The 11,533-nt window shown below is 49.5% G+C and overlaps 1 long non-coding RNA gene across 1 annotated transcript; it reads right to left on the minus strand.

Moving 5' to 3' along the window:
- Positions 1 to 5,282: 5,282 nt before the first annotated feature.
- LOC144303285 (uncharacterized) lies at positions 5,283 to 11,321 on the minus strand. Its single transcript, XR_013370344.1, has 3 exons — positions 10,957 to 11,321; positions 10,481 to 10,633; positions 5,283 to 5,845 (listed from the first exon to the last, which is right to left on the minus strand). It is a non-coding gene; the product is annotated as an uncharacterized LOC144303285 (long non-coding RNA).
- Between the last annotated feature and the right edge of the window lie 212 nt (positions 11,322 to 11,533).

Raw genomic sequence — 11,533 nt, forward strand, 5'->3', positions numbered from 1 at the left:
ATTTGGTTATCGCGCACCCCCTGCATACTTTTTAGGATTCCAAGTCTCCGCCACTGGTTTGTTTGCTACTTGGGATCTGGATCCTTTGAGCCGTACGTCCTGTTGCCCAGCCTGTCGCCTAGCAGAGTGCTCAATGGAGACAGCAGAAGATGCGCGCGGTGGACATGTGTTGGCTGGCTGGGTGGTGAGGCGGAGGCGGGAGGCGGGAGGCCGGTACTTGTGCCCGTTGCTCAGAGTCCCACCGTCTCCGAGATGCCTTGACAGCAACACAGAAGAATGAGCCCCGGTGCTAGGTCGGACCCGGTAGGCAGATGGCCCTGCCCACCTGCGGGCACTGCCCCCTCCTTAGGAGGGACCGTAAACACAGAAGCAGCCTGCCTGGGGGGGACAGCCGCGGGCTGGGCTGGCGAGGGAAGGACGGGGTCTGAGCAGCCACGCCCTGGTCACAGCCCCGACTTAGTGACCGTAACTCTACGGGCAGCTCCAATCTTCCGTAAGCGGCGACTGTGGACGTGAGGACTCACGCCCAAGAGGAGGGCGGCCTTCGTAAGGACAGGACCCGGGCATCGGGCCGCGGCTGTCGGAGAGGCGAGGCCGGGCGCCCAGTCCCGGGGCCCCGCAGGTGGGCCCGGTGTAGACCTGGCCTCACCCCAGCTCCCGCCCGCTTAGTCTCGGCACTTGGCCCAACACCGTGGCCACTAACCCCAGGGGGTGGGAGCAACATGCAGCTCTGACAGAGAGAGGGAGGGACGGGGAGACGCAGGACGGAGGGGCAGGGACAGCGAGGGACACGGGCTGCTGGCGGGTCTAGGCCACGGCGCGGGGAGCCGCGGCCTGGCGGGCCCTGCACAGGGTTTGGGGCAGGCCTGGGGGCGCCGGGGCCCTGCCCACACTGGCCCAGCGCCTGGCCCTTGCTCCCCATCCCGCGTGTGGCCTCGTTTCCCTGCCGTCGGGGGCCCAGACCGCCACCGCTCCCGCCGGCCACTGCATTTCGGGCCGCACAGCCCTCTGCCTCGTTCCTGTTCCCGACTGGGCCTCTCCTCTGGGGCTCCCGGCAGGAGGGGTAGCTGCTGAGGGAATGCCGGCGGCCCGGCCTCGTTCAGGGCGGCCCACCTCGTGCAGCCACTCGACGACCCGGACGGAACCCGTAGCTGGGTCCTGGGAACACCTCGCCTGATAAGACAAACTCAGGATCTCCGGTCGGGTGAAGTGTAGGATGCAGAGAGCTAAATTAGTCATTGCAGGAAAGGGCCCTAATGGCTAAGAAGGAAGCGTGCACCAGGTCTTCAGGGACCAAAAAAAAAATTAAAAAAATAAAAAAAAAAATTGATTTCAGTTATTCTGGAGTTTTAGGCTTATATAAAATTCTCATCCAATGTGTCCCATAGAATGATCAGGTCTTCTCTGTACAAGAGCCAATGTTGTGGGACGCCTGGGTGGCTCAGAGGTTGAGCATCTGCCTTCGGCTCAGGGCATGACCCTGGGGTCCCGGGATCGAGTCCTGCGTCGGGCTCCCTGCATGGAGCCTGCTTCTCCCTCTGCCCGTGTCTCTGCCTCTCTCTCTCTCTCTCTCTCTCTAGGAGGCCGTGTCTCTAGCACCTGCCTCCCTGGGTTGTTCCTGTGGGACACGAGACGACGTCTGGGAGTGTGTACTAGCGTGCTGGGCCGCCGTCACAGGGAGCCCCAGACTGGGTGGCTTAAACAGCAGGAGGTTACGTCCTCGTGCTTCTACAGGAGGCTGGGAGTCCTAGATCAAAGGGTCAGCAAGACTGGTTTCTTGTCGGGCCTCCCTGCCCGGCTTATAGCTGCTTCTCTTCATCTTGTGGCTTCACATGGTCTTTCTTCCAAATTCCCCCTTTACATCAGGACACCAGGCATGTTAGGGTAGGAGCCCACCCGAATGACCTCATGTTGACTTCCTATAACCTCTTTAAAGGCCCTACCCCCAAATATGTCACATTCTAAGGTCCTGGGGTTAAGACTTCAGCGTAGGAATCCTGCGTGGACACAACTCGGCCCCACACAGGGGGACGGAGCAGCGGTGGACCTCGGAGCCAGACCAACGTGGGCTCCAAGCTTCGCCCCAACTGTGTGGCCGTGGGGAGCCACCTCCCCACCTAGCATCGGTTTTGTCTACTGGGAAGGAGGACAGACGAGACTTTGTCAGGGGTCTGCCGCACTTAGGAGAGCGTCTGCAGACAGTAGCCACTCGGTAAGTGGGGGCTGCGATTCCACGGCTCATGCTCTGGGTCACCAAAGAGAGTGTGGGCTGCTCCCCGGGCCAGCAGGGCCTCTCCCACGGCCTCTTCCTCCCGGGCTAACTTGCCTGTAACCGGAGGACCTTTACACAAAGGTTTGCCCAGAAGATTCCCGCCCCCCTTATGGGGACAGCTGGGACAATGGGAAGTTCTCTGGTCTCTCTTTTTGTCTCACCGCCAGGGACTGGCCGTGCGTTTTGTGAACCTTTCCTTGACTCTTACTGGAAATAAGAAAAAAAGAGAGAGAGAGAGAGAGAGAGAGAGAGACGACTGTGGTCTTTGCCTTCCAGTAATATAATGGAGTCTGTTTCCTTGGGGTTTGGCAGAAAGAGGTGCTGGTGGCAACATGACAGGGTCATGCCCTCCTGCCCATGGTTGCTGTTCCACTTGAGGCCTCCTCTGAACGCAGCCTGGGCCCGGGGGGAGCCCACAATACGACCTGTCACCAGGCAGCCCTGGGAAACACAAATCGCATTTTAGGATAAAACAAACAAACACCGGCCTTTGAATACTCTCACGCCCAAGGTCATTTGTGTCGCCCACATGGCCTGTGGGACCCCAGAGAAATATAAAACCAGAGAGCGGCCCTTTGATCTTGCACCTTCTTTGGAACGTTTTATTTAATCAATTAACCATGAAGTCCCTCCACTTCACTTATGCAGGCCTATATATAAAATGACTTTGGTCTGGCTGACACGTCCCTGCATCCGAGATCAAAGATTGGAGCAAATACCAAATTCAGCCAGGATAATTCCGAGGCTCCCCCCACCCCCCGCCCTGCACACACACCCCTCCTTCCCCCCCACCCAGCTCTCAGAAGCACTTTTCTCTCAAGGACAGAAAGGGGAGATGGGGGATGCTGATGGACACAAAAAACCCTTCACGAGGATTTAAGAAACCCATGAGGATGAGAGGCGAGGTGGTGGCCGGCGGAGGACGCCGGGGTGAACTCAGCTCGCAGAGTCCACTTTAGAGGTTAAAAATGGGGGCGGGAGAAAAACATGAAATGCACTTTTTTTTAAAAAATTTTTAATTGGAGTTCAATTTGCCAACAGATAGCATAACACCCAGCGCTCATCCCGCCAAGTGCCCCCCTCAGTGCCTGTCCCCAGTAACTTTCTGGGGGAATTTTGAGAGTGGCCTCCCATCCTCCCATTTAGGAAATCGGGACGGAGCTGTGAGATTAATTAGATCCACGAGAGCAGCCTCTGAATCTTCTGAACTCGGGCCCGCAGCCTAACGTGCTCACCTGCTATTAGTGATGGACGGCGCGGCCGCTGTCAGGAAGAAGACTCCTTCCCAGGCGTGCGGGCCTTAGCAAGGGGTGCAGGCCGGGAGCGCGGCTTCCCACCGTTTTGCCTCGCGGGAAGAGCTGGGAGCCACCATCTGCGGAGACCTGCTGTGTCTCGGGCCGGTGCTGGCGACTCCGCGTATCCTCTCCATGTCCTCCACTGCAAGAGCCCTGGGGGAGCTGCAGTAGGTGACCCCCATCCTCGGGTGACGAGTCCGGATCTCAGAGCACCCTGAAGGCTCGCTGGTAGTCAGGCAGAGACTCCAAACCTCCAACACCCACTTGTCATTGCTCACTTGTATCATTTTTTTCACCCATGGGTTTCCTCGTGGGAAAGATTCACTCCACTGTACACCCCGAGATAATTTATTCGCTTGATTTCCAGTATAGACATCTGTAACTGGTGACCATAGCTTTTGGGCAGCATGAGCTAAGCAGTGTCAGGACACTGAGCTCATAAATTCCCAATCAAAAGGGGAGAAAGTACAAATTCATGGCAGGAAAGTAAATTATACCGTCCTCAATGATTGAAAATAATCATAACTCTCTTTATGTGCCAGTTGTTGGTTCTGGGCACCTTACTCATCCCACCGCTAATCCTTCCCAGGTCGTGCGACACAGACATTTCTATCCTCAGTCTACAGACACAGGACCAAGGCTCAGTAAAGGGAAAGCTTTCCTCAGCCCTCAGCCTTTCTCAGCTAGGACCTGGGGTTTGGATCTCCAATCTCAACCTCACCTAGCTTCTGGATCCTCATTATTTAATTAGAATATTGGGGTTTGAGAAACCAGACTGGAAAGTCTTTGATATACAAACTACTATTATATGGTATTAAAGAAAATGTGATCTTCTTCTTCTTCTTCTTCTTCTTCTTCTTCTTCTTCTTCTTCTTCTTCTTCTTCTTCTTCTTCTTCTTCTTCTTCTTCTTCTTCTTCTTCTTCTTCTTCTTCTTCTTCTTCTTCTTCTTCTTCTTCTTCTTCTTCTTCTTCTTCTTCTTCTTCTTCTTCTTCTTCTTCTTCTCCTCCTCCTCCTCCTCCTCCTCCTCCTCCTCTTCCTCCTCCTCCTCCTCCTTCTTCTTCTTTTCTTCTTCTTCTTCTTCTTCTTCTTCTTCTTCTTCTTCTTCTTTCTTCTTTTCTTCTTCTTTTTCTTTAGAAATAGAGAAAGTGCGGGGATCCCTGGGTGGCGCAGCGGTTTAGCGCCTGCCTTTGGCCCAGGGCGGGATCCTGGAGACCTGGGATCGAATCCCACGTCGGGCTCCCGGTGCATGGAGCCTGCTTCTACCTCTGCCTGTGTCTCTGCCTCTCTCTCTCTCTGACTATCATAAATAAATAAAACATTAAAAAAATTAAAAAAAAAAGAAATAGAGAAAGTGCAAGCAGGGGGAGAGGGAGAGGGAGAGAGAATCTTTAGCCAGCTCTGTACCCAGCATGGAGCCCAACACAGGGCTGGATCTCACAACCCTGAGATCATGACCTGAGCCCAAATCAAGAGTCAGACACTCAACTGACTGAGCCACACAGGCACCCCAAGAAAATGTGATATTCTTAAAAGTTTCCTCCAAAATTCGAAGAGTTCTATAAGATGAAGTGTCTTCACTGGATCACTGTGGCCCAGCCCTTGACCTGGATGTGAATGTCCAGTGGATTTTCAACATGTGAGGCTCCATGAAGCCGACACCAACACACTTAATTGGCCATTAAGTGTAATTCTTATTCATTTTCAAAATATTTCCTCATGCTGGTCCCCAGTCAAAAAAGATAAAGGGTTACTTGGAAGCTATTTGAAATAACTGCCTCTAAATGCTGTCAAGCTACGCAAAAGAAAAATTACAAAGAGTGAACTAAGAGAGGCTTTCAGCATAATTTCAGGAAGAGTCTAGAAGCAGGAGATACACAGAGTCCAACGGGAAGGGCTCAGCCCCCATTATTCCGTGAAGCAAAGTGGAAAATTTGGGATGAGGTTTGGAAAGGGAGAGAGCATGCCTGTGTGGTGTGGGGATTGTGGTCCAGAGGGCTGGACAGAGAAAGAGGCCCCTGCTTCATGTCATCCTTACCAGCACACGTGGTAGGGACGAAGATTAGAAGCACCAAACACACTATAAGGAAATAGATGTCTGTACGGTCAGTACAGCGAATTCATTGACCAGAAATTCCGAAAAACAGGCAGGTGGCTTGGGTTCAGGATCCATTGAAGGGAGGTAGTGACTCCAAAATATCCACCAAAGCCCTGGATGAAGATGCTTTCACATGTTTGTGACAGGTTTGGAAATCTCCCTTCTGAGAAGAGAGCGATTATCTATAAAAAAAAAAAAAAAAATCCATTTTCAGCATGAGCACTCTACAGAGGGAATGATTACAGGATCATTGATAATCATAACTAATATCTGTTGATTGTTTAATAAGTACTTATTTTGAGTACTCCATAATGGCATGCCATTTTATTCTCACAGCAACCCTAGAGGGTGGGTGCTACTTGCAGATGAGGAAACTGAGGCACAGAGGGGTAAACGGACTGACCCAGTGGGTGTATGTTGGAGTCGAGGGTTGAAAATCAGATCGTGGACATCAGAGGCCACCACTAGCCATCGTATTGGCAGACCCTGCGTCGTAGAGCAGTGGTGTGTTCCTTACAGTAAGCTCCAGGGTGAGGAAGAGAACTGAATATCACCTTGTCATGGTGTTTAATTTTTACCTGGTAGGAACTCTGCTTTCTGAAACATTGACTTTAGAGATCTTAGTCCCGATATCATGATGAGATGATCACCTTAAGGGAATCACATTAGCCAAATTTGACCAAATATTTCTCCAGGGAGAAGCTGCACCAGGGATGAGTAAACTGGAGGCCCAGTGGCTGAGGCAAAGCAGCTGAGTCCTTGCAAACAAGAAGATGCAAGTGAGGCACCTGGGGGGCTCAGTGGTTGGGCATCTACCTTTGGGTCAGGTCGTGACCCCGGGGTCCTGGGATGGAGTCCCACCTCGGGCTCCCTGCATGGAGCCTGCTTCTCCCTCTGCCTGTGTCTCTGCCTCTCTCTGTGTGACTCTCATGAACAAATAAAATCTTAAAAAAGAAAAGAAGAAGAAGAAGCCAGTGCACCTACTGTGCATCAGAGTCCCAGTTCCGGGCACCTCTCTCATGAACATAAATGCCATCCACCCCGTGCATGCACTGTGGGAGGAGCATAGAGCACAGATGGCATCATCATTCCCTCCAGCTCAGGGACACTCACCTCTATTTGACCGTGGTGGTATTTGAACATGACAACTGTATTTTACTCAATTATTGGTGCCTTCCCACTCTTCATAGTGCCTCCCCAAAGCAAGGGAAACTCAGAAAAATGAAGATCTTACAGGTTCTGGTCAGAGTACATAGCCTTAGTGGCCTGCTCTGCAATTTTAATCATTAAAAGATGAAATGAGACAAAAATGAAGTTCGGTATTTGTGGATGATTAACCGAAACAGAGGTCCACGATGGTTTTTGATCACGTAAGCGGAAAAGAAACACTTTTGAGCATATTTGACCAATATTGGTACATTCATTTATTAATAGGTTGTACGTAGGGAGTGCTAGGAAAATACATTGTTGTAAAACAACGAGAAACAGAATAGGAGAGGATAAAAATAAATGCACTTGAAAGTCGCAATATTTTCTCTTCTTGGCCTCGGGATTGGCTCCGCATACATTCTGGGGGTGTTTGTACCCCCTTCCGCATAGCAAAGGCATGAAGGATGTGTTCATTCCTTTTTGTGGATGTTTGAATGTTGTCTTTGGGTCGAGTGAAATAATCAGAGTGCTACTTGGAATTCATTTTATTCATCCTTATAGAATTGGGTGTTTGGGGTTGTTTTTTCCCTCCCCAAATTTGGTTTTGGTAATGCGCCCATGAGCGAAATTACGACAATAAGAGACGGTCCTAGAACATTTGTTACTCATTTGAGGGCTTTGGTTGAGAATGTGACCCCACTTCCTAAACCATTGTCCCTATCCTAAAATTTCTCTCAAGCATGAGTGTCAGGAAATTCTGGGTTTTTCCAGACAACTGATACGTTTTCGTGTTCCGCACATGGGCTGTCATCATGTTTCCCACTGCTTTGGCTACTAGGTTTCTCAGATTTTAAGTTCAACCTCTTTAACCGTTTTTCAAACTTTTAAGACAGTCGTGTGCTACATACTTTGACTCTCTCCCATTAATTAAACTTCATTTCACCTTATTCTTATTCATCTAATTAGGACAATCACATCAGAAGAGCAGCTATTTATTGAGCGTGTACTATGTCCTGGGCCTATTTTGGCGGACTTTACATGTGTTATGTGATTGTAACAATTACCCAGTAAAGCGAATACTGCTCTCCACAGTTTATCAGTGAAGAAAACCAGATTCACTGGCTCCACAGCTAATGCTGTCTTTCCACTTTTTGTTACATGTAATTCAGTAAAACTACTTGAAGTCTAGTTTAGGAAGCGAGGCTTATAAATCAATAAGGATGAGCCAAACGGCCCCAAATTTTAAACTTCTGTGTAGAAGCAGCATCATGTGGGACTCTAGATAAGTGAAAAAAAAATCATTTTAAATCCCTCCTCTGATATTTCTAGATCGACTGCAAAAGAACAATTGGCTGGTGTGGGAGAGACTAGATTTCCATTTCCTCTACTCATTTCCTCTTTTTTTCCAAGGAAGTAGCTCCTCTTCCTTTCCCAGCCCCCCTGAAGGGAGGCACGGCCAGGAGACTGTCTGCTAGCCAATGGCTGTCAGAAACTAAGGCAATGCTTCTAGGGCAGGCCCATAAGGCCCTCCCTGCACAATGCCCACCTCCCTTCCTCCAGGGAGATGCAGAGGATCCTGCAGCCTGCTGACCATGGCCGAGCCACGAGGTGGGAGAAGTCTGGGTCCTTGCCGGGCTCTGGAGGAGAACCCCGTGCTCATGGACAATACCCTCTTCATTTTACTTGAGTGAGAAATCAGCTTCTGTTTTGGAAAGCTTCTGAGATTTGGGGTATTTCTTACCGTGGCTAATTTCCTTTTCTAAGAATTGGGGTATCAGCTCCGCAGGGTTATGGTGGAGGCTAAGTGAGATAATGCATGTACATACGGCATCTGGGATATAGGAGGTTTCCATTCCTCATGGAACTTCCTGTAACTCTGGGGTCATCGGGCTGTAGAGCCTTGTGAGGGACCCTCCATCTTGCAGGAATTCTAGCTTCTTCCCAAGACTGCTCTTAGGAAAATTATCTTTTCTTGATGACTGTCTGTCCTAGATTTCTTCCTGATGACCCCTGGTCACATCCTTACTTCATCCCTTGATACTTTCGCCTTCCTTAGTTTATCTTACCCACACTTTATTCAATGTTAACATAGAGCTGATACCAGGGATCACGAGAGTTTAAAGTAGAGTAAGTAAGGAAATCACAACACAGGGAGAAAACTTTCAAGTTGCCTGTTGGACTCCATTTCTCTGAAAGTTTCTCAGCCAGATTCCATCTCTCCAATTTCCACTGGGCCATTCCTATACCTGGAGCCCTATAAGCAGCCACACTCAAGTCAAGGTCCTCTCTCCCTCCTGCTCCTCCCCCAAGACAAGGCCCTCAAATCCCTACACCAGACCCCTAGAGAAAAATCTAGAACTATCTGAATAGTAATCCAAAATTTCTCAGAATAGAAAAAGTCTGTGCTAACCAGAACCACTAGTGCCCTGGGCTGCCCTCCCTCTCTTTCGTATGAGAAAATAATTAATATTCCAGTGTGCAGTGTTGGCATTAGGATTTTTACCAGCTAAACGCAGGGCTACCGTAAGAAGAAAGAATAGATCCCCAACAGGAGCCTGACAGCAGGGTTTACCAAAGTGAGCCCTTCCAGAAGGAAGGAGAGAAAAACTTGGCTCCTACTGTTCAAGTCAGAAGCTAGTTCTATGCACTTTTGGAATCTTCCTTTCATCCCTCTGACCAGCCTTCCTTCTATTCCTCCCGCTGTCTTGCTTTTCTTGACTCGGAGCGATGACACAACCTGTGAGCCTAATCTGCGTTTTCCAGAGCTCTCTGGCATTCGACCCAAATGCTGCTTCCTCCCAGAAGAAACCACACACAGCTCCCTCAGCCTGCCCAGGTACTAGGCATCCTCTGCACTTCAGCTAGTTGCCCGTAGAGTGTACCAGCATCCAGAGAAGTGATTTCCAACAGAATCTTCTGTGAAGATGGAAATGCTCTTTATCTGCACTGTCCAGTAGGATTGTGACAAGCCGTACACGGCTGTGGGGCACTTGCAATGTGCTGGTTTACTGTGTTGGACACCTGAAACTAACATAACACCGTGTGTTCACTATACTTTAGGTATAGATAGATAGATAATAGATGATAGATAGATAGATAGATAGATAGATAGATAGATAGATAGATAATGGATGATAGATGACAGGTAAATAGATAGATGATAGATAAATAGATGATAGGTAGATAGATGATAAATAGATGCATAGATAGATGATAGATGGTAGATAGATGATAGGCAGATAGGTGATAGGTAGATTGATAGATGGGTAGATTAATGACAGGTAGGTAGATAGATGATAGATAGATGATAATAGATGATAGATGATAGATAATGATGATAGGTAGATAGGTAATAGATAGATGATAGGTAGATATATGATAGATGATGATAGATAGATAGATAGATAGATAGATAGATAGATAGATGATAGATGATTGACAGATGGATGGGTAGATGGATAGAAATGTGCTGGTTCACTATCCTATAGGTTCCCCCGTTAACTAATGCCAGGTGTTCATTTTATACTCATACAAGAGACTTGCATTTACTTTTTTGAAAATTAGGCTGCAGCAGTAACGAAAAGTCTACAGTGAATTCATCACAAGTGTTTCTCCTTGGAAACACAGGTTGTTGCCCCGAAGTCCAGACCGTTCTAATAAATGCTTACAACATTCTCAAGCCAACTCGGCAGCAATGGGGACTCGAGGTGAATCCCAAGGATCGGATTATCTCATGGAGCCAGCACTTGACTAGGGATGAGGTGATGATGATCGTTCTCCTATTTTTGCAAAGCAGAAGACTCCGGAGCAGATACGAAGCCCTGTAAAGGGAGACCCAAGAAAATGAAAGTGAGGTTGCCTTCGCTAATGTGGGGAGGGTGGGAGCGGCGTGCTGGAAGTCGGCCTCCTCCTCGCTCCACCCCCATCCCCTTTGCTACCTTAAGGATTCTAGCACCCATTCCAATGTGTGGGTTGGGGGCAGGGTGTGGGGGGAGGGGCCCCACACCACCAAGCAATTCTCCAACACCAGCCTGGGGGGGGCCTACAAACCTACTCCATGCTGACACTGCCTACCTGGGGATAGTGTCAGAGCCCACAGGTGAAGGGCTCAGTCCCACCCCCATCAGGAGTTCACCGTTGTCACCTGTACTTCCGACTGATGGGCTGTAAACCAGAGGATCCCTCCCCGCCTTGGAGTCTGATTTGCTGGAGCAGCTCACAGAGCTCAGGAAACCAATTTACTCAGTGGATTACTAGTTTATTACAAAGAATATGAAAGAATATGAATTGGTTAGATGGAGATACGCATAGGACAAGGTATGGGGAAGGGGCAGGGAACTCCTATGCCTCCTCAGAGTACGCCCCCTGAACCCAGTCCTCTTGGCTGTTTAAGGAGGCTTTAGGGTACTGGTAAGCTTGAGTAAATCATTAGCCATTGGGGATTGATTCAACCTCCAGCCCCTCTCCTCCCCCAGGAGGTCTGGGGATGGGATGGGAAGTTCCAACCCCTGAGTCAGCCTGTTGGTTCCCCTGACAACCAATGTCCCACCCCCAGGTGGGAGCCCGACGTCGCCTCATCAACATAACAAAGGACACCGGGCCCTTCTGCTCCCCTAGGGTAGTCTAAGGGATTTAGGACGCGTGTGCCAGGAACAGTGGAGGAAGGCGAAATGTCTATGATTATCAGCCACAGTGTCACAGCCGCCGTGGCCTCAGAGTGA

Source organism: Canis aureus, chromosome 2 (assembly GCF_053574225.1).
Source record: "Canis aureus isolate CA01 chromosome 2, VMU_Caureus_v.1.0, whole genome shotgun sequence".
Lineage (NCBI taxonomy): Eukaryota > Metazoa > Chordata > Mammalia > Carnivora > Canidae > Canis > Canis aureus.